This window comes from Hyla sarda, chromosome 5 (genome assembly GCF_029499605.1).
Source record: "Hyla sarda isolate aHylSar1 chromosome 5, aHylSar1.hap1, whole genome shotgun sequence".
NCBI classification, from domain to species: domain Eukaryota; kingdom Metazoa; phylum Chordata; class Amphibia; order Anura; family Hylidae; genus Hyla; species Hyla sarda.
The window spans coordinates 241,484,246-241,509,390 of NC_079193.1; positions in this window are offsets into that span (position 1 = coordinate 241,484,246).

Sequence of the window (25,145 nt, forward strand, 5' to 3'; positions counted from 1 at the left end):
TCGCCTTCCACGACTAATCCATAACGACCAGGTGGGGTTTATCCACGACTGCCAAGCCCCCCCGACAATATACAGAAGGTTTTAGACATTATCAACTGGGCTTCCGTTACATCCACCCCCCTGACTCTATTAAGCCTCGATATAGAAAAGCCCTTTGACTCACTTTCCTGACTCTATTAAGCCTCGATATAGAAAAGGCCGTTGACTCACTTTCATGGCATTATTTGTTTGGCGTGCTTCGTGCAACGAAAATGGGATTTTCTGGTCCTTTCATCACAGCCTTACATTCCTTATACTCTTTTCCGTTAGCATATCTTAAGCTTCCCTCCCCATCTGCTACCCCGATTCCTATATAGAGGGGGACTCTCCAGGGGTATCCCTTATTACCGGCTTTATTTGCATTGGCTATGGAGCCACTGGCGAGTTTCCTTCGCTCTTCCCAGGAGGTCTCAGATGGATCTGTTGCTGGGTCTAGCTATATGGTCAATCTTTTTGCCGATTACCTTTTACTTACACTCACCAACCCCCTTGTCTCTCCCCCTAACCTGTTTGCTTTCCTAGACCGTTTTTCTGCCGTCTCCGGCCTGGTAGTCAATAGGAACAAGTCGGAGATTCTGTTCTGTAACACTCATACCTCTGTCTCTAACCTGGTCCACCTTAACTTTTCTATCTGTCCCTCTTCTTCTCATCTTCCTTATCTAGACATCTTACTTCCTGCCTCTATTTCTTATCTATATGGGCTTAACTATCCTCCTCTCTTTAAAGGGGTACTCCGGTGGAAAACTTATTTTTTAAATCAACTGGTGCCAAAAAGTTAAACATATTCTGTTAAAAAAATCTTAATCCTTCCAGTACTTATTAGTTGCTGAATACTACAGAGGAAATTCTTTTCTTTTTGGAACACCTGATGGTATGTCTCTAGGAAAATTTTTCCTCGCACAATTTATTCTATTAGCAGCTCGTATTCATGTCGCCTCGAAATGGCATTCTACTATCCTGTCTTTGCCAATGGTAATTACGAGAGTTAATCATATTATGGTGTCAGAAAAGTTAAATGCCCTTAGGGCCAATGAGATGGCACAGTTTGATAAGACTTGGCAGCCTTGGGTTGCCTCTCCACATGCTCCCGATATGTCTTATTATCTTTCACTCTGAGTTCTTGGCTCCCTATACCTTCTCCTTGCTAGGTAATAGCACTATGACAGTACTAATGTCCTCCCTTCCTTTTCCTTTCCCCTTCCCTGAACCTACCCTGGCCTTATGTTCATAGTCCTTTACCTATGTTTTGCACTTTTTGTTTTTATGCTGTACACATTTGTATTATACTGCATTTCTTTGTATGCATTTCTTGTGCTTTTCAATAAATTTCTCTTTTTTGACACTAAAAACAGGATCTGATCTCTGATTGGCCAAGCCTCATGCATGCTCCTAATGCTGTCCGCAACTCTAGCAAGGTGCAAGGCTGACACTTAGACAAGGCAGTAAAATGGATACAATTAGTAAAAAAAATAATAATGAATAAGGTAAGGAAACATATGTCAACAGCATAATACACGATATGCTGAAAAAAAAAAAATAATGAAAGTAATTCTTTAAAAATAATTCTCAAGGCCCAAGTTAGAGATGGGGAGCTGAGTACCCCTTACAAGCTTTATCACAATTGATCTATAATAATCTCAGCCTATCTTAAACTACACATTACATCCACTGTGAGCATCTTGATGTCTGTTGAATTTTAAGTGCTTTTGCACAAATTGAAGTGCAAACTAAAAATAAAATGGAATATGCTGTGCTGAGAGCATATTTGTAAATTTCCAAATGTTCCCTATTTTTTCTTATCTGTTATAAGATTTTTTTCCTAAATTGAAAACAAAATGCAATATTAGACAAAAGGGAATAAGAACGAATACAAACTGTGCTTCTGTTTACTGCATGATTTTGCCCATAGGAAAAATAACTGCCCCCTTAACTACTGTACTTTATTCCAATTTGTTTTCTAGGTTTATTCTAAAATGTGCTAAAAAAAAACAAAGCTTCTGTTCTTAGACTATCAAATTAAGTTAACAATGAAATATTACAGGACATGTCAAATCATTTCAGAACCATTGAGATATTTCCTACATCTGCAGGCAATACCATGCATTTCAACTTTATATAGCCAGCAGGCTGCCAGAGAACACTTTCCCTCCGAGGACAATGTTACATGAGAGACAGAACATACTAAGTAGATATTAAAGGATTTTTAATCTCATTATCATTACTCATGTAAATTTTAGTACCCCATCTGTGCAGTGATTACATTTCCGTAGGGTAATTCAACCTGACTTCTCAATAGTTTTATGGTACTTATGATAGCAGGAGCACCTAAATTGTTAGATGAAATAATTGTTCAGTGGGAATTCTGGACTGTATCTGATCATAATGACCACAAAGCTTCAGCACTATAGAGTTAATGCACAGCAGCAATGTGGGCAATTAAAGTATTTCCCCAAAGCATCATAAATAATGCATAATACAAAGTAACAATAACTAAACAAGACTAAGTGAATTTATTTTGCAGATGTAAAAGGGAAAAAAGTGATGTTAGTCTAAGTGAACCATTCTTATTGGTTCCTAATTGTAACACACTGGGTCATTAATAGTGCATTTCTTTTAGAGAAGAAGAGTGGTAGCTGTAAGGAGATCTGATCTTATCTAGGTACTCCTGGTACCGAACTTCGGTGGTAAGCTTGATTTAAGTCTTTATCTGGATCCAGGAGAATGAATCTACCAGAAATAAAACATGACAACAGTTTGTCCGATCAAATTAATTCTAGTTTATTCATTAGTGTGTAAGCACATATTAAAGGGGCGTTGCACCCCTCCTGCCGTCAATCAAATATTTGGTATAATCTCTAGCCTATAATATTAGGTATACGGAGGTTTCTGGAAGAATTCATGGGAGAGACAGATGATCGAAAAAGACATAACACTTGTAGAATAGGAAGTCCTAATATGGTTAATTAACCTTCGCGGCTACATTCCTAGCAAAGAGATAACATGAAATGCTGACATGATAAAGACACTGTGTGATGGATGCATACAATACAGTAACCCCTTCAATCCCCTCTTAGAACCTTATATTATTTTATGCTATACGGTTCTCCTTTTTTTTACCTTCCTTTCTCTGTACAGTTTTAGGTATTGCATGTATCCACTGGGTGTAGTATCTTCATTAGCCAATGAGGGCGTGGCCTGGTAAAATGTGGCCGTGGCATTGGCGACTCCCTTTTCTAGCAACCTCCTAATACATGGTATGACACTTAGCAAAAATGCAGCAATACCTATAATGATTACAAGAATGATAATACCTAATTGTGTTAATGCATGTTTCCAGTTAGTAAACCATCCAAAATATTGATCCCAGGGATTTGTAATACCTGAGTTCTTTTTTAGTTTGGCAGACAGGTCCTCTAACTTTTGTATTGCAATAGTTACTTTGCCATTGGGACCAGTGTTGCTAGGTATGAAGGTGCAGCATGAAGTAGGATCCACAAGCACTTTGCACACCCCACCTTTTTCTGCCAGAATCATATCTAAGACCATTCTGTTCTGAAATGTCATAATTGAATCAGCTTGGAGCTGCTCTGCAACACCTTGTTATGCATATTTTGTGTAGTTTACAAACCTTTGTTGATTATAGTAAATTTAGTTAATCCAGTCTACATATTTGTTCACAGTGATTATAGGAGGGATAGATTCAAAGCCTGCAGCTACTTGATTCCTGGCTTTGAACTCATCAGGGACTCCTCTTGGGACCCCTATTGTGTCTATGTATACATGTGGATCGAAGCTACCTGCAGGTGTTGACCTCTTCATCCTTTTTGTGGCAGAGTTTACGTGTTCTCCCCCTTCTGCGAATATGTGAATGCTCATAATGGCTTTAGCTAGAGCACACTCTCCTTTCCGCTTGCCCTCTAGCTTGAACCTTATTTTACCATCGCCACAGATCCAGTAAATGTCAACTATTGAAAAAACTTAGTTTTGAGTGAGTGACACTTCTACAGTGCTATGACTAGCACAATATCCCTTTGTAAAATTCTTTCTATTGACACCTCACTATTCTCCCCTATAGCATGTGTAATTCCCTGGGTATATGTGTATACCTGCCCCTGAGTGCAACTAATAGTCAATAAAGTCAATAAGGTTATTGACCTTGATGGGAGTGCCAGGCAGTATTGTTCAAACATGGTTCAGGAACTTCTCAAACTTCGCTAGGAGATGGAGGTCAGGGCTGTCTGCCCCCGTTAGTACCTCTGGTTGGGTCTTCAGGTCAGGGCTGTCTGCCGCCGTTATTACCCCTTTTACTGCTTTCTTCTGGTACAGCTTGAGCCTAGTGGTGTGGATCTAAGTAGGGGAATCGACGGTGAGTACAGCTAGTAGCTAGGCTTTAATTTACCTGGGGCAAAAGATTCAGTTTGCTTCCCTAGCTATGGATATAAATAGATTTTATTAGATTGGCATTGAATTTGTGGGTACCTGAAGTTCCCAGTAGATGGCTGACGAATACTACAAATTAACTTAGTATGCTGTTAATAAAGACTGGAACTGTGATCACGTGATTAGCAGCCATTTCATGAGAGATGATTCAGCAGTGGTGGAGACTCAGGTCACATAATTGTGACATCACACAAGTCCTGTGCTCCAAGGATTTGCTCAGAGTACCACAAGCCCAACCAGAGAAAGGATGTGCTACTAATTGTGAGAAACTGCACCGCAGAGACAGCACCCATTAAGAGAGAGAGACCTGCTGTCTGCGCTGAGGAACAAGAACTATGTCCAAACGTCTGGTGAACACAGTGAGAGGAAACTGTAGCTGGAGTGACCTGGTTAAGAGCGCTGTAGGGTAAGTGAAAAGCCCTCTCTACCCTGTTCCACCACTGGGCACCTGCCTTCTCATTCAAAGTAAAGACCCTCAGGTCCGGTGGGGGACATTACACAGCTCAGCCTGCTTCAGGGACACTGCAGAGCAGGACTTTTAAGGCCATATCTCTCCAATGTGCACCAATAGCCATTAGGGTGAAGACAAGGGGGTGGGCTGCAGGTGTGCGAGTGGGTGGGTAAGGAAAATCCAGATTATTTTTCATGCTATACTGTTGTCACTGTATTTTCTTATATCTGCTTTGTTCATTTGCTGTTTTCTATATAAAGTTAGTATCAGTTAGGCTGTGTCAGTCTTGTTGCATCAAATCAAGTATGTTCCCAGTGGGACCACACATCCCTAGCCCCGATGCTCCACTGGGTGGAGGCACTGCCGCAGACATATACCCAGCTCCCAGATAGCAGAGGCTCAGGATCCACCTGTTGAGCATAGTGAGGTAACTAGGGTAAGGGACCCCAGATATGTTAAGGGACACCCCAAACCCCCGTTACACATGCAAACAAGGCTCTAGTTCCCAGTGGTATTTCCCATCAAGCTCCCAGATAGCCGAGGCTCAGGATCCACCTGTTGGGCATAGTGAGGTAACTAGGGTAAGGGACCCCAGATATGTTAAGGGACACCCCAAACCCCCCGTTACACATGTAAACAAGGCTCTAGTTCCCAGTGGTATTTCCCATCAAGGCACGAGCTTAGGGTTTTTCAGCCCATCTCCTTTTTTTCACTGCTTCCTTTTTTTTTTTGCTTGCATACACATATCCCCCTTTGAATGACAGCAGGTAGGGATGAGCGAATCGAATGTGACAAATCCAAATTCGTTACGAATTTCAGGATTTTTTTTTATTGCCAACGAATATGAATATCGCCACTATTCTATTGCGCGAATTGCTTCATTAAACTCCATTTAGTGTGGTCCAGGCTCCAGGGCATCTAAAATGGCAGATCCACATGTGAGGACATGGGACAAGCAATCCTGGGAAGGCAGAAATAAGGATAGGTAGGATGACCCTGAATCACATGCAGGATGCAGGCCATCAGCAGCAAGTCACCCCTGTGATGTCACAGCCCTATATAACCGGCAGTCATATTGTGGTCAGTCACTTCAGCCTTTCACTGCAGAGAGATGCATATGGACAGACAGCACTGTGTGTTGCACAGAAAAGCTTTTTCCAGCAGCGATTCAACTCCTAGTCAAGTCAGCGTTCTGTTGCACAGAGAGAGTTAAGGAGGGAAGTTTGCATTTCACAGAAAAGCATTCTTACTGTAGCGTTTTACCTCCCAGTCCCTGTCTACAGGGTTCTATTACAGAGGGCAGTGAGTTGTACAGAACAGCAGAGATTCAGCTCAAGCACAAATCCTGCCTAGAAGCACTGATAGGGAAGGAAGTGAGATTGAGATAGAGAGTGCAATTTTGGGTGTAGTACACAGTGACTGTGTGCTGCAGCACTGGTGTGTACTGCTGGTGTTGTGCACAAATACTTTAAGTGTACTGTAGTGCATTTTTCTGCCCTTGGCAGTTCATACCACATACGTACATCTAAGTGGTGTACTATTTTGTTCCTGTTAAAGTCTCAAGGGCCTAGATACTGTGAAAGGCCAGGCAAAAGTACTCACCGGCTGGCGTACACAAATACTTTTTTAAGCGTACTGTAGCCAGTCGCTCATCTACCTTATCTGGGGTCGTTATGAGGTTATCTTAACCTGGCCGCATATGTCTAACATTGACCAGCCCAGCATCATATCGCTGGTCTAAAAAGACAATATGGCACTTATCTGACCTATCCAGTTTTGACCATATCTCGGCTCTTGGGGGTTCAGATTTATATATCTATAGGCCTGGGCTCTATACCATCTACAGTCAGGTTATCGCTGTGGCTAATAAAATACGTCTCTACATCAATTTATTAATCTCATAATAATATGCTGGGTGGAATGCCACCTAGTAAATAAAATTTGACTGCTTTTTAATACTGTGGGCCTGTATATTAATGTATTTAAATGCATTGTAATAACTACCAGTGAATTACCCCAACTATACACAATTCTGACATGGACCTCATGACGAGCTCTGACTCTGACAGACATCGTTTTATATTGATACTTTTGTGAATTTATCAATTATTTGTCCTGCCTTCAGCATATATGTTTTTATAGCAACATCATGGTAATGTGTTTATTTTCTCCTTCACCCCTGATGAACCCATCTCAAACATATGGGAGAAAGGGTGTAGGACTATGGAGTATGAGAACTAAGTACAGATTATTGCCACTAAATTGTAAACTATAAAATGTATCTCTATCCACACTTATGGTCAGTGAGAGTAAGGATTAGAGATGGTAGGGAAATTTATGGTGAGGTTACTCCCCTGTATCCTTATCCTTTCCCAGTCAGCTGGTCTAGCTGACATAATTTTGGGCTATCTAACAAGTATACTTCTGACTTGTAACTAACTGCTGGGGTTCTTTCTTGAATTTACTGTATATTTAGTATTTTCTGTGGTCGTCTGCATATTTCTGTACATTTTAAATAAAACTATGTAAAAGTTATATTTTATACTCTATTATTGTGTCTAATTGGTAGAAATTCAACCAATGGTATATATCAATATTTACTCCAAGGACATTATTATCATAGTCACCTGGGGGAGTGACGTTCTATCCTATTTTCCTCTATATATAAAGTCCAAAGGGCCTAGATACTGTGAAAGGCCAGGCAAAAGTATTCACCGGCTGGTGTACACAAATACCTTTTTAAGCGTATTGCACCACATTTTTCTGCCCTCATCAGTGTATACAACATATGTACATGTAAGTAGTGCACTATTTTGTTCCTGTTAAAGTCTCAAGGGCCTAGATACTGTTAAAGGCCAGACAAAATACTCACCGGCTGGTGTTGTACACAAATACTTCTTTAAGCATACTGCAGCGCAATATTCTGCCCTCATAAGTGCATAGCACATACATACATCTAAGTGTTGAACCATTTTGTTTCTGATAAAGTCTTAAGGGCCTAGTTACTGTAAAAGGCCAGACAAAAGTACACACCTGCTGCTGTTCTAGACAAATACTGTTTTAAGCGTAGTGAAGCGTATTGTACTCCCCTCATATACGCACTAAGTATGTCAGGCAAAGAAGTGCCAGGAATTGCACAGAGGAGTGGCAGAGGCCTACATTCATCAGGCACAGACAGAGGTTGCATCAGACTAGGGGCAAGTGGCAAAAGGAGTTGCATCGAGAGGCCTGAGCTCCCGATATCAGCTAGCGGTCGTGTCTCGACCAGCAACCCATCTGTCGTCATCGATTGGGTAACAGGGTCATCCACTTCATCACAAGTGACATCTGATACCCCCAGTCAAAAGACGGTGGGTTCCTCAGACACAACCCTCAGTTGGCCTAGATACTGCTCCCAGTCCTCTCATTGCCTCTGTCCAAAGCTGTTCCTTCCCCTGCAGAAGTATCTTATGTTGTGGGTTCAGCTCCACTATTCAGTGAGGACGATCTAATAGAGGACAGTCAGCAGCCACTGCCCATCCAAGTAGTGGAGGAGACGGGCAAGCAGTGAGGAGGAGAGTGACGTGGGAGGTGGTGTTGGCCAGGGTTCAGGGTCCTGAAGCAGACACTGTTGAGGAACCTGAGGAGGACATTAGGGACATGCAGACACTTGTTGATGATGATGAAGCCGATTGTAATTGGAAGCCCAGTGCAGAAGGAGTTTTATCATCATCAGGAGAGGAGGGTTGCAGGTTGCCCGTGAGGCAGCAGCTGAGCCAGAAAGGTGGTAGCATGGTTGGCAGTCAGCATGGTAGCAGAAGTGGAAATTATGGAGCCAAACGTGCCCGGGGGAGACCACCTGCTTCGCAGCAGCCTACCTTCCCGGCAGGTAGAGTGACAGGAGTTCCTGGAGTAGTAGCAGTCAATTAGTGCGGACTGTTGGTGGGAAAATCAGCTACTTGGCAGTGTGGCAGTTTTTCATCAAGCATCCAGAGGAGGTTAACATAGCCACATGCAAGATGTGTTGGCAGAAGGTGAAGCGTGGCCAAGGTCCCAATGTTGGCATTATGGCCCTGCATCAACATATGCTACACCACCATAAAGCAGCCTGGGAGAACAGTGGCTCCGATGTGGTGGTCCAGCCTGCTGCATCACCCAGTGGCACGCCGCTCCATGTTTCAGCCAGCCAAGGCTCCACCACCTCAGCCGAAGGGAGCTGGAGCTGTGTGTCCTACCCTCCTTCTGTCGCTCCAGATGCTCCTGCTCCTCCTACTTTGAGTCAGTCATTCTGCCTGCAATCCATCGGCAAAGCCATGTCCAAGAGACAACAGTATGCGCCCAGTCATCCAACGGTGCAGAACATGCTCCTGTCTAAGTTGCTGGTGCTGCAGTCCCTCCCTTTTCAAGTGGTGGACTCTGCACATTTCAGAGAACTGATGCCTTGTGCCGAGGTGGAGAGTCCCAAGCTGTAATTTCTTTGCGAAGAAGTCAGCACCAGCCCTGCACTATTTTATGGTAGAGAAGGTGGGCCAGACCTTGAGCCTGTCGGTGTGTACCAAAGTGCACGGGAGCACCGACGTCTGGAGCTGTAACTATGGTCAGGGACAATACATGTCCTTTATGTCCCACTGGGTGAAGGTGCTTCCTGCACAGCCACAACAGCAACATGGACAGGTCACGCCGCTTCCTCCTCCATGCTCTCAGGCCGTTGGTCCTGTGACAGTGTGCAACTCTGCCTTCTCATCCTCCGCGTCCTCAGCCTCCACTGCACGGACAAATCTCAGTGCCCCTTCAGCATACCATGTGTGCATGGCATGGCTTTGTCACGCTGTTCTTCACATGGTTTGTCTTGGCGAATGGAGTCACAAAGGGGAGGAACTGCTAAAAGTCATTCATGAACAATTTGGAGCATGGCTTACTCCACTAAAACTGGAAATGGGAACCATGGTGACTGACAACGGGAAGAAAATCTTGTCTGCACTGCGACAAGGAAGGCTGAGCCATGCCCCATGCATGGCACACGTGTTCAATCTGGTTGTCAAGCAGTTCCTGAAGTGTTCCCCCCATTTTCAAGACATCCTAACAATGGCAAGGAAACTTTGCATGCACTTCAGCCACTCGTACACCGCAAAGCACACCCTCCTTGAGCTGCAGCATCAGAACAGTATCCCCCAACATAGTCTGATTTGCGATGACGTTGACACACATTGGAATTCCACCCTCCATATTTTGAACCGACTATACAAACAGAGAAAAGCCATCACCAATTTCTTGATGATCCAAGCAGATAGGGGGACTTCCCTGTGTAACTTCAATGTAAACCAGTGGCAGCTCATACCTGACACATGCCGTTTGCTCAGGCCCTTTGAGGAAGCCACATTATTAGTCAGTCACCAGGATTCCAGGATGAACGACATCATTCCACTGCTTCATTTCCTACAACACGTGTTGGAAATGATGGCTGGTCAGGGCACTGGAGACGTGGCACCTACATCTCACGGCCACATGAGCCCTGTGGGGGCTAAACTGGAGGAGGATGGGGAGGGGCACAGTTGAGCTTTAGCAAAATGGGCAGTTTTTTTAGTCATCTGACAGGAGAGGAGGAGCAGAAGCAGCCAGCCTGGCCTCTAAGAACGGCCGGGACCTGTGGCTAATAGTGTGCGTCACCAATCGTCGCGCCGCATGATTTTAACCCTTTAGACGCAGCGTTCAAAGTTGATTGTCATGTCTAAAGTATAGAAAAAGCACTCCTGGCTGCTCAGTTGGGCTGATCGGGACCATCGCAGTGAGAACCACTGGGGGCTGTAACACTGCATAAAAAAAGTTGAAAAAATAGTTAAAGATCCTTTAACCCCTCCCCTAATAAAAATTTGAATCACTGCCCTTTTCCCATTAAAAAAAAACAGTGTAAATAAAAATAAACATATGTTGTATCGCCCCGTGTGGAAATGTCCGAACTATAAAAATATATTGTTACTTAAACCGCACAGTCAATGGCGTACGCTCAAAAAAATTCCAAAGTCCAAAATAGCGTATTTTTGGTCACTTTTTATACCATAAAATAATTACTAAAAAGCGATCAAAAAGTCCAATCAAATCTTCAGATCACGCAAAAAATGAGCCCACATACCACCCTGTACGCAGAAAAATAATAAAGTTCTTAATTGTCCTGCATGTAGTTATGATTTTCTTTAGAAGTAATACAAAATCAAACCTATATAAGTAGGGTATACAAAAAAGAAAGGTTGCAGAAGCACTCTTGGTCAAAAAATGGAGGCTCTTAGCGCACTTTTTGATCAAAACGTGTCCCCCATCCACCACGCAGAGGTGGCCTCATTTCAGATGGGACCCTAGCATGCGAAATCATTTCACCTTCTGCTGGACATATGGCCTCTGGCTGGGTGACATGCAGGATCCACTATCAAATTAAAGTTAAAAACCTCCTATGAGGTGGCCCTATTTTGGATGGGACCCTAACATGCTTGATTCACTCACCTTCTGCTGGGCATATGGCCTCTGACTGGGTGAAATGCAGGATCCACTACCAATTTAACCTCTTAAGGACACAAGACATACCTGTACGCCCTGCACCTGGTATAAAACACGGGGTCACGCCGTGACCCTGCATCATACCAGGTTGGTCCCAGTGGCTAATGACAGCCGGGACCCTGTGCTAATAGCATGCACCGATCGTTGTTCCGCATGCTATTAACCCTTTAGACGCGGTGTTCAAAGTTGATTGCCACGCAAAATGAAAGTAAAAGCTTCCTAGCAGCTCAGTCGGGCTGATTGGGACCATCGCGGTAAAATCGCGAGGTCCCGATCAGCTAGAACGCGAGCGGAGGTCCCCTCACCTGCCTCCGTTGCGTCCAAATGGCGATTGATTGCTCCAAGCCTTAAATCTTGAGCAATCGACTGCCAATTACACTGATCTTTGCCGTGTCAATGCACGGCAATGATCTGTGTATGAGATCGGTATGTGCAGTGAAATAGCCAACAGAAAGATTCCAAAATATTATCACCTCAGTACTTAAAAGAATTATAATTAATTGTATCATCACATTATTGCACATAATGAACTTATTTTGCTGCTTGAACCAGCTGTATGAAATTAATACTTGATCTGACCCAGACAAGTCTACAGTTACCATGGATAATCATTCTGAGAATGTGTCCTAACTGCTGCTTCTTGGAAAGACATTTGCTTTTTTAAATGAAATATGCAATATTAGAAAGCATTATTTTAACATAACCTGATACAGTACTACTCTCTTAGACCGTGACATTTATAAAGGCAGTGTAACAATGAAGCTCCTGTTAGATATCAGGTTCTACTTCCTGATAATGGAGCACATATATGTGAATAAACATTTTACATACTATAGATATTCAAGTGTCTGGACATTTTACGACTATTAGGAATTTATCCTGCTTTACCAAAGTTGAAGTAACCACAAAGAACAAAGACTTTACTATTTTGTTGGAGTTAATTTATTATCAACTAGCTGAGTACCCGGCACTGCCTGTTTTTTCTACCTAATACTTGTAGGGGAGGAAAAACAACAAAGGAGGAAGATTTTGTCCTCATATGCTGTCCTAAAATCCTGACCCCATATCCCATCCTCATATCTCGACCCAAAATCCCCTCCTCATATTCCGACCTCACATCCTGTCCTAATATCTCGACTTTATATCCTGTCCCCATGTCCCTTCCCCATGTCCCGTCCCTATGACATGTCCCATTTTCATATTCTGTCTTCAGTTACTGACCTCATATCCCATCCCCATATCACAACCTCTTATCCGGTCCCCATATCCCATCCTAATATCCTGTTCTCATATCTAATCCTCATATCCCATCTCCATATCCTGTTTTCATATCTAATTCTCATTTCTAATCCTCATATCCCAGCCTCATATCCCGGCATCATATCCCGTCCCCATATCCCATCCCCATATCCCGTCCTCGTATTCCATCCCCATATCCCGTCCTTGTATCCCATCCCCATATCCCATCCTCATATCCCGTCCTCCTATCTAATCCTCATTTATAATCCTTATATCCCATCCTCGGGGGGGTACGGAGTTGTGATGAAGATATTGTAAGCTGAAAATAAAAAGGGTGTGGCTTAAAGGGTGGGCGTGTCTTTGAAAGATGGGGCATGGAATACGGGGAGGGTGTGGCTTGCCAGTGACTGGCGCATTCACTAAGAGATGCAGAGCAGAGCCTGTGGAGTAAGGTACCGGAAGTTCTATATATTTGTATGGGGCTTAAAACAAAAACCCCATCCTTCACATAAGGGTGTGGCTTAAGGTTTATTTATTTAATATATATTTTTTATTTGACATATAAGTAACATGTGACCAAGTATTAGTGAAATATCTCCAGCCATATGAAAGTTATGCTGGAACAAATATTTCCCATAGATTTGCATTGTATTTTATAGCCTGACTCTCGCAAATGGGGGGTAGGTGGTTAGGGTTAAATTAATTATCCTATATTTTTATTGGACATATAAGTAACATGTGACTATTATTGAAATATCTCCAGCTGTTTGGAAGTTATGTCATAACATATATTTCCCATAGACTTATGTGGGATTTTAAACAAAACCCCCGACTCTCGGGTATGGGGTTGGGTAAGGGTTAAATTACCTATCCTATGTTTTTTGTTGACATATAAGTAACATTTGTGCCAAGTTTCATGTTAATATCTTTAGCCGTTTGGAAGTGATGCTGGAACAGATACTAGCTGAGTACCCGGCGTTGCCCAGTTTTTCCTTCCTAATCCTTGTTGTGGAAGAAAATCAACAGAGGAAGACTTTGACTTCATATACTGTCCTCATATATTGTTGTCATATTCCAACCCCATATCCCGACCTCCTATCCCGACCTCCTATCCCGTCCTCCTATCCCATCCTCCTATCTCGACCTCCTATCCCGTCCTTTTATCTTGACCTCCTATCCCGACGTTCTATCCCGTCCTCCTATCTTGACCTCCTATCACGACCTCCTATCCTGACCTCCTATCCTGACCTCCTATCCCGACCTCCTATCTCAACCTCCTATCCCTACCTCATATTCCATCCTCATATCCCGCCCTCATATCCCGTCCTTATATCCCGACCTCATATCCCGACCTCCTATCTCGACCTCCTATCGCGACCTCCTATCCCGACATCCTATCCTGACCTCCTATCCTGTCCTCCTATCTCGTCCTCCTATCTCGTCCTCCTATCTCAAACTCTTATCTTGACCTCCTATCTTGACCTCCTATCTCGACCTCCTTTCCCGACCTCCTATCCCAACTAGTAATATGTGTACCAGGTGTTGAAATATCTCCAGCTGTACGAAAGTTATGTGGGAACATACATTTCCCATTGATTTGTATGGGACTTTAAACAAAAACCCTGACCCTCACAATTGGGGTATTTAAGGGTTAAATTAACTATCCTATATTTTAAGTGGACATATAAATAATATGTGACCAAGTATTATCGAAATATTTCCAGCCGTTTGGAAGTTATGCAAACATATATTTCCCCTAGACTTGTATGGGACTTTCAACAAAAACCTTGACTCTGGCAAATAGGGGTGGGTAAGGGTTAAATTACCTATCCTATGTTTGTTGTTGACATATAAGTAATATGTGTGCCAAGTTTCATTTTAATATCTTAAGCTGTTTGGATGTGATGCTGGAACATACACACATGTACACACATACACACACACACATTGAGTTTTATATATATAGATGTACTGTATAGCATCATAACATCTATAAAATTAGGAATAAGCATGACAAACGATAAAAATATCAGAAAATAGGAAAACAAAGTTATACATTTCACTGAACTATCTTTACTTTTTAAATTGTTACAGTCATTCAGACATGTCAAAAATTGTTGATTGCATCTGGTCTCACCACTAAGACTCATTACAATCGTGAGTTATTAGCTGGGGAAGGGGGTTGGCATTGTGCTCCACTCCCCGGTAGGTTAATAGATCCGTACATTTCTCTGCATAGACTTCTATGCAGAGAAGTGAACAGATCTGTAGGCTTGTTGGAGAGCTGAGTGCAATGTCACCTGCTTCCATGGCTAATAACTCACGATCACAGCGGGACTCAACAGTGAAATTTAGTGGTTTAGTACGTTCAATTTTGCACCTACAGACCCATATAAGGGCTTGTTTTTTGTGCCACCAATTGTACTTTTGAATGACATTACTTATTTTATAACATAATCTGCGGCAAAACAAAAAAAAATATTTGTGGGGTGAAAAATTCAATTTTGCTACTTTTTAGGGCTTCCGTTTCTACACAGTACACTTCTCAGTAAAAATTACACCTTATCTTTATTCTGTAGGTCCATCTGGTTACAGAGATACCCAATTTATGTAGGTTTCATTTATTTTACTACTTTTAAAAAATTATAACTACATGCACCAAAATTAGTATGTTTAAAATTGTAATTTTCTCACCCCTATTACTTTTTTTATTTTTCTGCGTACGGGTCTTTGTGAGGGCTTCATTTTTGCGACGTGGTCCTTAGTTTTAATCATTACCATTTTTGTTTTGATGGGACTTTTTGATCGCTTTTTATTAATATTTTTATGGTATATGTAGTGACCAAGAATTCACAATTTTGGACTTTGGTTTTTTACGTGTACGCCATCGACCGTGCGGTTTAGCTAACCTTATATTTTAATAGTTTGGACATTTACACACACGGCGCTACCACATATGATTTTTTTATTACATTATTTTATTTAAAAAATAGGAAAAGGGGTGATTCAAAATTCAAATTATTATTAGGCGGGGTGGCTTATTCACATGTATTCTCTATATTTAAACACTCTTAACTTTTTTTTTTTTTTGTTCCCACAGGGGGCTATACTATGCAATCTTCTCACTGCATAGACTGATCACTGCTATGCCATAGCATAGCATAGCAGTGATCAGTGTTCTCGGCTTTCTGCTGCTGCAGGCTTAGAGCAGTAGATCGCCAATCGGACTACAAAGAGGTATGTGATGACCTTCTCGTCGTCCGGTAAACTGATCAAGACATCGCGATCCTGATGCGATAGTCCCGATCAGCTCCACTGAGCTGTAAAGATAGTTTTACCTTATCCTTAGACGCCACTATCAACTTTGATCGCGGTGTCTAATAAGTTAATGCCGGGCATCGGCCCGATCGGCGGTGCCCGTCATTAGCCATGGGTCCTGGCTGCCTGTAGCAACCGGGACCCACAGGGTTTAACCCGTTTTCCGCACGTGAGAACAGTTTAAACCCCATTAGCAGGACTCAGGAAGTACAGGTACACGCCCCTGAGGCCTTAATTACCAGGACGTCAGGGCATACCTGTACACCCTGCATCCTTAAGGGGTTAAAAGATTTTCATTGTGTATAATTTGGTAGGAATTTGTCAAGCAAAAGTGCACAAAGCGTCACTTCTCCAACCTTTTTATTCATGTCTCCATTCATAAGAAAAAGGCATAAAGTTAGTCTAAACAAGGACACTTACTCTAATTGCTTAGGCCTCTCTGAAACATGCTCTTGCAGGTTTACCAAAATGAAATACAAAAGTTTGCAATTCTTCAATGTTTTACGGTAACACAGCCTTCTGCTTTCACTCCTAAAATGGTTAGTATGACACTTATTTGTAACGTTCCTTAACATAAAACTTGAGGATAAAACTAAAATATAAAGAAAATCTGTGGCCTCGGCGGAGGTGCCTGTTTTAGTAAATGATTCTATTCCCCATGAAATAAGAGTTCTGGGTTATTATTTCTTATAGCTCAACAACTTAGTAGAGAAGAAGAGTCACTACAAAAGTCCACTAAATTCAGTGTTTATTTACCCATCAAGCACAGAACTACAAACACAATAGACTTTTGGAGTGCCACTTCTTCTCTACTACGCTGTTATTTACTGAAGGCAGGTTTTCTTAAAAAAAAAAAAAAAAACACGAGCACCATATCAGACTAAAAGCCTCATCATTTTGCATAGGTAAATTTTCTGTGGTATGCCATTACTTTTATTAGAGAGGTATAATTAGATTTCCAACTTGGAGGTGGGCCTGTACACTTTCTGAGACGATCCTGTAAAATGTGAAACAATGCCAGACAGTGTAGAGACATATCCTCAACTGGTAATACCCAGTCGGTTATCTAGTTATACATTTCTAGTAGGGATAGCATAGAAATAGCCAAACACAGTGCTATAATTGTATGTGTTCCAGAATTGTTATTTCATGGGAAATACTAGTATTTACTAAACAGACAGGTTGGGAGATGCCACAGGTTCTATTCAAGAGTTTTGGTGCCATGCACTCCACTAAACTCATACAACTCTTATCTTCACTAATTCTTAGAATCTCAGTTGTTTATGGATTCTACTAAGTGGTGGGAGTTGGGACATTTACTGTTGATATGCTCTAAAGGTTTCTTAAAAAGAGACCTGATAAAGTAGCTCTTTAACCTGAAAAGTGTTAACCCAGTGGTACAGCTACGGGAGTGAAGATGTAGTAGTTGTGCTTTAATACTGGTGCCTGAGTTAGCCCAAAAGATTTTCTGTCACATTTTATCACCTTAGCCTGTATAAATAGGTTTTGCTTTGAGACCAAGGTCCTCAAAATCCTGTTCTAGACAGATGTGTGTTTTGAGTTTGCTGTAGCATATATTGTTTACTGTCGAAAATATGCTTCGTTTTTGTTCAGTCTTCACCCATGGTTAAGACGCATCATCCTAGTTAGTAATATGTCCTACCATGATATAGTCTATTTTGTTACATTGTTTTTGACATGCTTGCTCCAGGTCTGATTACTGGCGATCACGGGGACGAAGCATAGTGACGTCACGGCTCCGCCTGTGCAAGCAGGTGATAAAGGACTGTAAAAAAATCCCATTAACATCAATGGGATCTTTTTACAGCCATTTGCAAAAGTATCAAACGGATTGCAGAACGGGCATGAATTAACGGGGACAGATGGGTGTGTGAACGAGCCCTAAATCATTTTTAAAGTGGATTTCAAAGGCCTGTATTCTGGAACCTAAACCCTTTCAAAAAAAAAATCTATACTGTTGTATTCTAGCATCCATATCTTTTTTATTTTTCATTTGCAGAGTTGTATGAGGGCTTGTTTTTTAGGATCATCAATTTGTGAAGTAGATAGATAACATTTTGGAAACTGTCAAGGAGGTTCAGTGAACTGGAATAATGGCCTATGTGCACTATAGACAGACAAGAGATCTAATTCCAAGAAATTAAAGTGAGGGGAAAAAAATCGCACAAAGGAATGAAATTTTCAGTACAGCCTTAAACTCATTGTGTACACCCTTAAACTCATCACATGACACTATCTGTCTCCTGATGTCGGTTTTTATACAATAAAGTTTTGGTATTGCACTTTCTGCTCTGGACACTATTATCCTTTGTGCATTGCTACGGATATTGTCTTACACCGTCTGATTTGCAGCAGAGAGAATAGGGTCAGCTGGACTTCATTTGTTCTTCTGCTCCCAGGAAAAATACACTGTTATCCTTGACACGATTTCTGGATAAGGATAGAGAAGAGGCGCTTACCTTCTGGTGTCGTGCTGCAGGCACAACACCATTATTGGCCTCAATAAAATTGTTGATTTTTAGTCTGCATCTGGGAGCGGCTGGTAACTGATACTGGTTCCAATCCAATGCGGAACAGTGAGGAGTAGAGTGAGGAGTTCAGCAGAAACATTTCCAAAAATCAGCTTGTCAGTTGTAGAGCTCACAGGAAAATCAATGGATGGGGGAGAACAATTTTGTTCTAAGGAATACTTTCTTTATTATTCAAAGTGTATACAACAGAGTTTTCTTGTTGTATCCACTTTGAATAATAAAGAAAGAATTCTTCAGAACAAGATTGTTCTCCTTAACCGTTGATTTCCTGGTGAGGGCTACAACCGACAAGCTGATTTTTAGAGAGGTTTCTGTCAAACCCCTCACACTGCACTTTAAAGGAGTATTCCATGAAAAAAAAATAAACAGATTTGTAAATTACTTCTACTTCTTAATCTTACCAGTACTTATCAGATGCTGAATTTGAGTTGTTCTTTTCTGTCTGACAACAGTGCTCTCTGCTGACACCTCTGTCTGTCTCAGGAACTGTCCAGAGCAGGAGAGGTTTGCTATAGGGATTTGCTGCTACTCTGGACAGTTCCTGAGACAGATAAAAGTGTCAGCAGAGAGCACTGTTGTCAGACAGAAAAGAACAACTCAACTTCAGCAGCTGATAAGTACTGGAAGGATTAAGATTTTTTTAATAGAGGTAATGTTCAAATCTTTGTTTAACTTTCTGGAGCCAGTTGATATGAAAAAAAAATAACCCCTTAAGGACCACTGGTTTTTCTGTTTTTGCACTTTCGTTTTTTCCTCCTCACCTTTTAAAAATCATAACCCTTTCAATTTTGCACCTAAAAATCCATATGATGGCTTATTTTTTGCGCCACCAAACGCCATTTTGTAACTTTTGGGGGCTTCCGTTTCTACGCAGTACATTTTTCGTTAAAAATGACACCTGATCTTTATTCTGTAGGTCCATATGATTAAAATGATACCGTACTTATATAGGTTTGATTTTGTCGTACTTCTGTAAAAAAAATCATAACTCCATGCAGAAAAATGTATACGTTTAAAATTGTCATTCTCTGACCCCCTATAACTTTTTTATTCTACCGCATATGGGGAGGTATGAACACTAATTTTTTGCGCCGTGATCTGAAGTTTTTAGCGGTACCATTTTTGTATTGATTGTACTTTTTGATCGCTTTTTATTCATTTTTTCATGATATAAAAAGTGACAAAAAATACGTTATTTTGGACTATGGAATTTTTTTGCGTGTACGCCATTGACCGTGGGGTTTAATTAATGATATATTTTTATAGTTCGGACATTTACACACGCGATGATACCACATGTTTATATTTATTTTTATTTACATAGGAAAAGGGGGGTGATTTGGACTTTTATTAGGGAAAGGGTTAAATCACATTTATTAACTTTTTTTTTACACTTTTTTTTGCAGTGTTATAGCTTCCATAGGGGGCTATAACATTGCATACACTGATGGCCAGCACTGTTCACTGCAAAGCCACAGCTTTGCATTGATCAGTGTTATCGGTGGTCGATTGCTCAAGCCGGCATCTCAGGCTTGGAGCAATCAATTGCCGAAGGGACACGCCGGAGGCAGGTAAGAGGACCTCCGCTCGTGTCCCAGCTGATCGGGACACCGCATTTTCCCTTCGGTGGTCCCGATCAGCCCCACTGAGCAGCCGGGCAGCTTTCACTTTCGTTTTAGGATGCGGCGTTCAACTTTGCACACCGCGTTTAAAGGGTTAATAGTGCGTGGCACCGCAATCGCTGCCGCGCTATCATCCCCTGGTCCCGATTACAGTTAAGTGCCGGGACCGACCCGATATGAGACGGGGTCACAGCGTGAGCCCGTGTTATATCGCGGGAGCCGGCCAAGGATGTAAATATACGTCCTTGGTCGTTAAGGGGTTAAGGATGCAGGGCATACCTGTATGCCCTGATCCCGTTAACTAGGTTTAAACCGTTCTCACCCACAGAGAACAGGTTAAACCCTGTGGGTCCCGATTGCTACCTGCTGCAAGGACCCACGGCTTATGCCGGGCACCGCCAATCAGGCCGATGCCTGGAATTAACCCCTTCGTTGCCGCAATCAAAGTTGATTGCGGCATCTAAAACAAAACTAAAACCATCCCAGCAGCTCAGGTGAGCTGATCGGGACTATCCCGATAAAATTGCGATGTCCCGAGCAGCTTACTGGACAACGAGAAGGTCCACACCTGCCTCTCTATCGTCCGATCAGTGATCTACTGCTTCCTGCCTGCTCAGGCCGGAGCAGAAGAGCGCCGAGAACACTGATCACTGCTATGCTATAGAATAGCATTGATCAGTATATGCAATCAAATACCTCATATGTGGATGTAAAGTGCTCTGTGGGTGCACTAGAGGGCTCAGAAGGGAAGGAGCGACAATGGCATTTTGGAAAGCAAATTCTGCTGAAATGGTTTTTGGGGGGCATGTCACATTTCGGAAGCCCCCATGATGCCAGAACAGTACCCCCCCCCCCCCCCCCCCACATGGCACACTATTTTGGAAACTACACCCCTCAAGGAACATAACAAAGGGTAAATTGAGTCTTTATACCCCACAGGTGATTGATGAACTTTCGTTAAAGTGGGACGTGAAAATGAAAACAAATATTTTTGACACTACAATACTGGTGTCACCCCCAACTTTTAATTTTCACAAGAAGTAATAGGAGAAAATGCCCAACAAAATGTGTAACCCCATTTCTCTCAAGTAGGGAAATACCTAATATGTGGATGTAAAGTGCTCTGTGGGTGCTCTAGAGGGCTCAGAAGGGAAGGAGCAACATTTGACTTTTGGAGGGCAAATTTGTTGAAATGGTTTTTGGGGGGCATGTCACATTTAGGAAGCCCCCATGATGCCAGAACTGTAACCCCCCAAACCCCCCCCCCACACACACACACGGCATACTATTTTGGAAACTACAACCCTCAGGGAACGTAACAAGGGGTAAATTGAGTCTTTATACCCCAAAGGTGATTGACGAACTTTCGTTAAAGTGGAACATGCTGGTGTTACCCCAAATTTTTCATTTTCACAAGGGGTAATAGGAGAAAAAGCCCCCAGATATGAGTATGGAAATACTTCATATGTGGATATAAAGTGCTCTTCTGGCAAATTACAACGCTCAGAAGAGAAGGAGCGCCATTGGGCTTTTGGAGAGAGAATTTAGTTGGAATGGAAGTCGGGTGCCATGTGCATTTACAGATCCCCCTGCGCCCGTGGTGCCAGAACAGTGGACCCCCCCCCCACATGTGACCACATTTTGAAGACAACACCTCTCACGGAATGTAATAAGGAGTGCAGTGAGCATTTACACCCAACTGGCATTTGACAGAACTTTGGAACAGTGGGCTGTGCAAATGAAAAATGTAATTTTTCATTTTTACAGACGACTTTTCCAAAAATCTGTCTATCACCTGTGGTGTGTAAATGCTCAGTGCTCCCCTTGTTACATTCCGTGAGGGGTGTAGTTTCCAAAATGGGATCACATGTGGGTGTTTTTTTTTTTTTTCCGTTCATGTCAGAACTGATCATCCACCTCTGTGCAAATCACCAATTTAGGCCTCAAATGTACATGGTGCTCTCACTCCTGAGCCTTGTTGTGCGTCAGCAGAGCATTTACGTCCACATATGGGGTATTTCCATACTCGAAAGAAATTGCGTTACAAATTTTGGGGGTCTTTTTCTCCTTTAACAGCATGTTAGTGTAATTTAATTTTTTTACACTAACAGGCTGGTTGCCCCTAACTTTTTCTTTTCATAAGGGGTAAAAGGAGAAAAATCCCCCCAAATACGTAACGCAATTTCTCCTGAGTACGGAAATACCCCATATGTGACCCTAAACTGTTGCCTTAAAATACGACAGGGCTCTGAAGTGAGAGAGTGCCATGGGCATTTGAGGCCTAAATTAGGAATTTGCAATAGGGGCGGACCTGGATACAAGGATGGTGCTTGTCTCCACCAAATTCCTACGGCACTGTTTCCCAAACAGGGTGCCTCCAGCTGTTGCAAAACTCCCAGCCTGCCAGGACAGTCAATGGCTGTCCGTCAATACTGGGAGTTGTTGTTTTGCAACAGCTGGAGGCTCTGTTTAGGAAATACTGCTGTAAGAGACGTTTTTCATTTTTATTTAGGGGGGGGGAGGGAGTGTACGGGGGTGTATATGTAGTGTTTTACTTTTTATTTTGTGTTAGTGTAGTGTTTTTAGGGTACATTCACACTGGCAGGGGTTCACAGTGAGTTTTCCGCTGGGAGTTTGGGCTGGCGCGGATGTAAAATATGATTTCTATACAATATTAAATATTTGTATACACTTGTTTAAAATGTTTTTCTTATCAGTGTAATAGATTTTTGCAAACAATGGTGAGATATTTCCACCAGAGTACAGATGACATTAACATAGTCTTCAGTTTTCTAGCAAAATATTTGAGACAATAACGTACCTATATTTGTTATATGTGTTTTTATAATTCTATAATTGATGATATGCCCTGTGTGTGCAATGATAAAATTATTAGCATGCTACTTTTTATAGACAGAGGGTGAAACCTCACAATAATGTCATGTGGTGTGAAAAAGTAGCTTTATTCCAACACTGGTGAAAACTCACTTAACCATTGATAAATTAATTTTGATTTGTTATGATTTCTTGTGAAGTATGGAGTGAATAGTTAACTGCTATATGCTACTTTATAGAAACTGAATTGCAAGTGATTTTACAGAAAGGAATAAAATTGTTTACATATATTTAAAGTGCTTCTTTTTAAACAGCTCATCAGATCTCAAAGAGCCAAGTTTGTCAGCTGTTTTCTACCTTGCTATCTCATTTGTAATGTTTTGTTACATATCAGGCAACACAGTAGCATCTGTGCCAAGGAAAATGAATATTCAATTGTATTATCTCTGCAGAAACAAATAACAAAATTAAACCCAAAGTATAATGTATATAAACAGGGTCCATTTGAATAGCATAACTACAAAACGTTATAAATATCTGAACCATTGATTTAATACTACTACAATGTGTATTGAAATAATCACATAATAAGTGAATTGACATAATATCTATTTACTGCTTCCAATAATAAGTTTATACACTATCTCATGCATTATGTTCCTCAATTAACATTTTTGTTGATATTCCTTTAGTAAGATCAGGTTTAAAATTCACACTTTTTATTTGAATGTGCTTGACTATAGAAGATTAATATATCAGTCATAAAAATGTAAATGTGTTCCTGTACTTTAACCCCTTCACGACCACGAACGTAAATGTACGTCCTGGCTTGGCGAGACTTCCCGCACCAGGACGTACATTTATGTCCTGTGTATGACCGCGAGCATCGGAACGTCATACACGGCAGGTTCTGGCTGCTAGCAGCAGCCGGGGACCCGCCCGTAATGGCCGACATCCGCAATCACGCGGATGTCCGCCATTAACCCCTCAGATGCTGTGATCAATTCAGATCACGGCATCTGCGGCATTGCGGTTCTTTGATTGCATGATTGGATCACCCAGAGCGCTGCTGCGGCGATCCGATCATCTGTAATGGCGGCCGGAGGTCCCCTCACCTGGCTCCGTCCGTCTCCCAGGGTCTTCTGCTCTGGTCTGAGATCGAGCAGACCAGAGCAGAAGATCACCGATAATACTGAGCAGTGCTGTGTCCTATACATAGCACTGCACAGTATTAGCAATCAATGGATTGCTATAGATAGTCCCCTATGGGGACACAAAAAGTGTTAAAAAAAAGTTGAAAAATGTAAAAATAAAAAGTAAAAAAAAAAGTGAAAAATCCCCTCCCCGAATAAAAAAGAAAATTGTCCGTTTTTTCCATTTTACCCCCAAAAAGCGTAAAATATCCGAACTATCAAAATATAATGTTAATGATCCCATACGGTGAATGGCGTAAACGTAAAAAATAAACAAAAGTCCAAAAATTATACTTTTTTGTCACATTTTATAAAAAAAATAATTAATAAAAAATTATCTAAAAGTTTTATAAATGCAAATGTGGTATCTAAAAATGTACAGATGATGGCGCAAACAATGAGCCCTCATACGGCCCTATATACGGAAAAAGGAAAAAATGATAGGTGGTCAAAATAGGGCGATTTTAGATTCCCTTACGTCCTAACCAGCAGCACAAGTGGGGTGTTCTGCCCCTGTGAAGCTGGCAGGACGGTGGAATTTTTAATTCCGCCCAAGTAATTAAAGACTTAATTAGACCCCCATATAAGGCCTCCTCCCCTAGGCCACATTGCTTTTTTTCTGTCTTGTGCAGGACAGCAGGAAGGTGCAGGCTCTGGCTTTTTTTAAACAGAGTTTGCATGGATTCCCTTTCCCCCTCTTTTATATGTGGAGAAAGGGTTGTTTTTTTTTATAGGTTTACAGCTTGCTGCTTCCCCCCCTTTTTTTCTGTCAGCTTGGACGGTGTTCTGCGCTGTCCAGGCTGACATTATACACTTGACTGTCTCTATGACCCTGGACTACGGTCCGGGTTCGTGGGATGCAGTAAAAAAAAGAAAAAAGTTTCTTGTTTGCGGGCGACGCTGTGCGCCACCTCTTATGAGTCCGGGG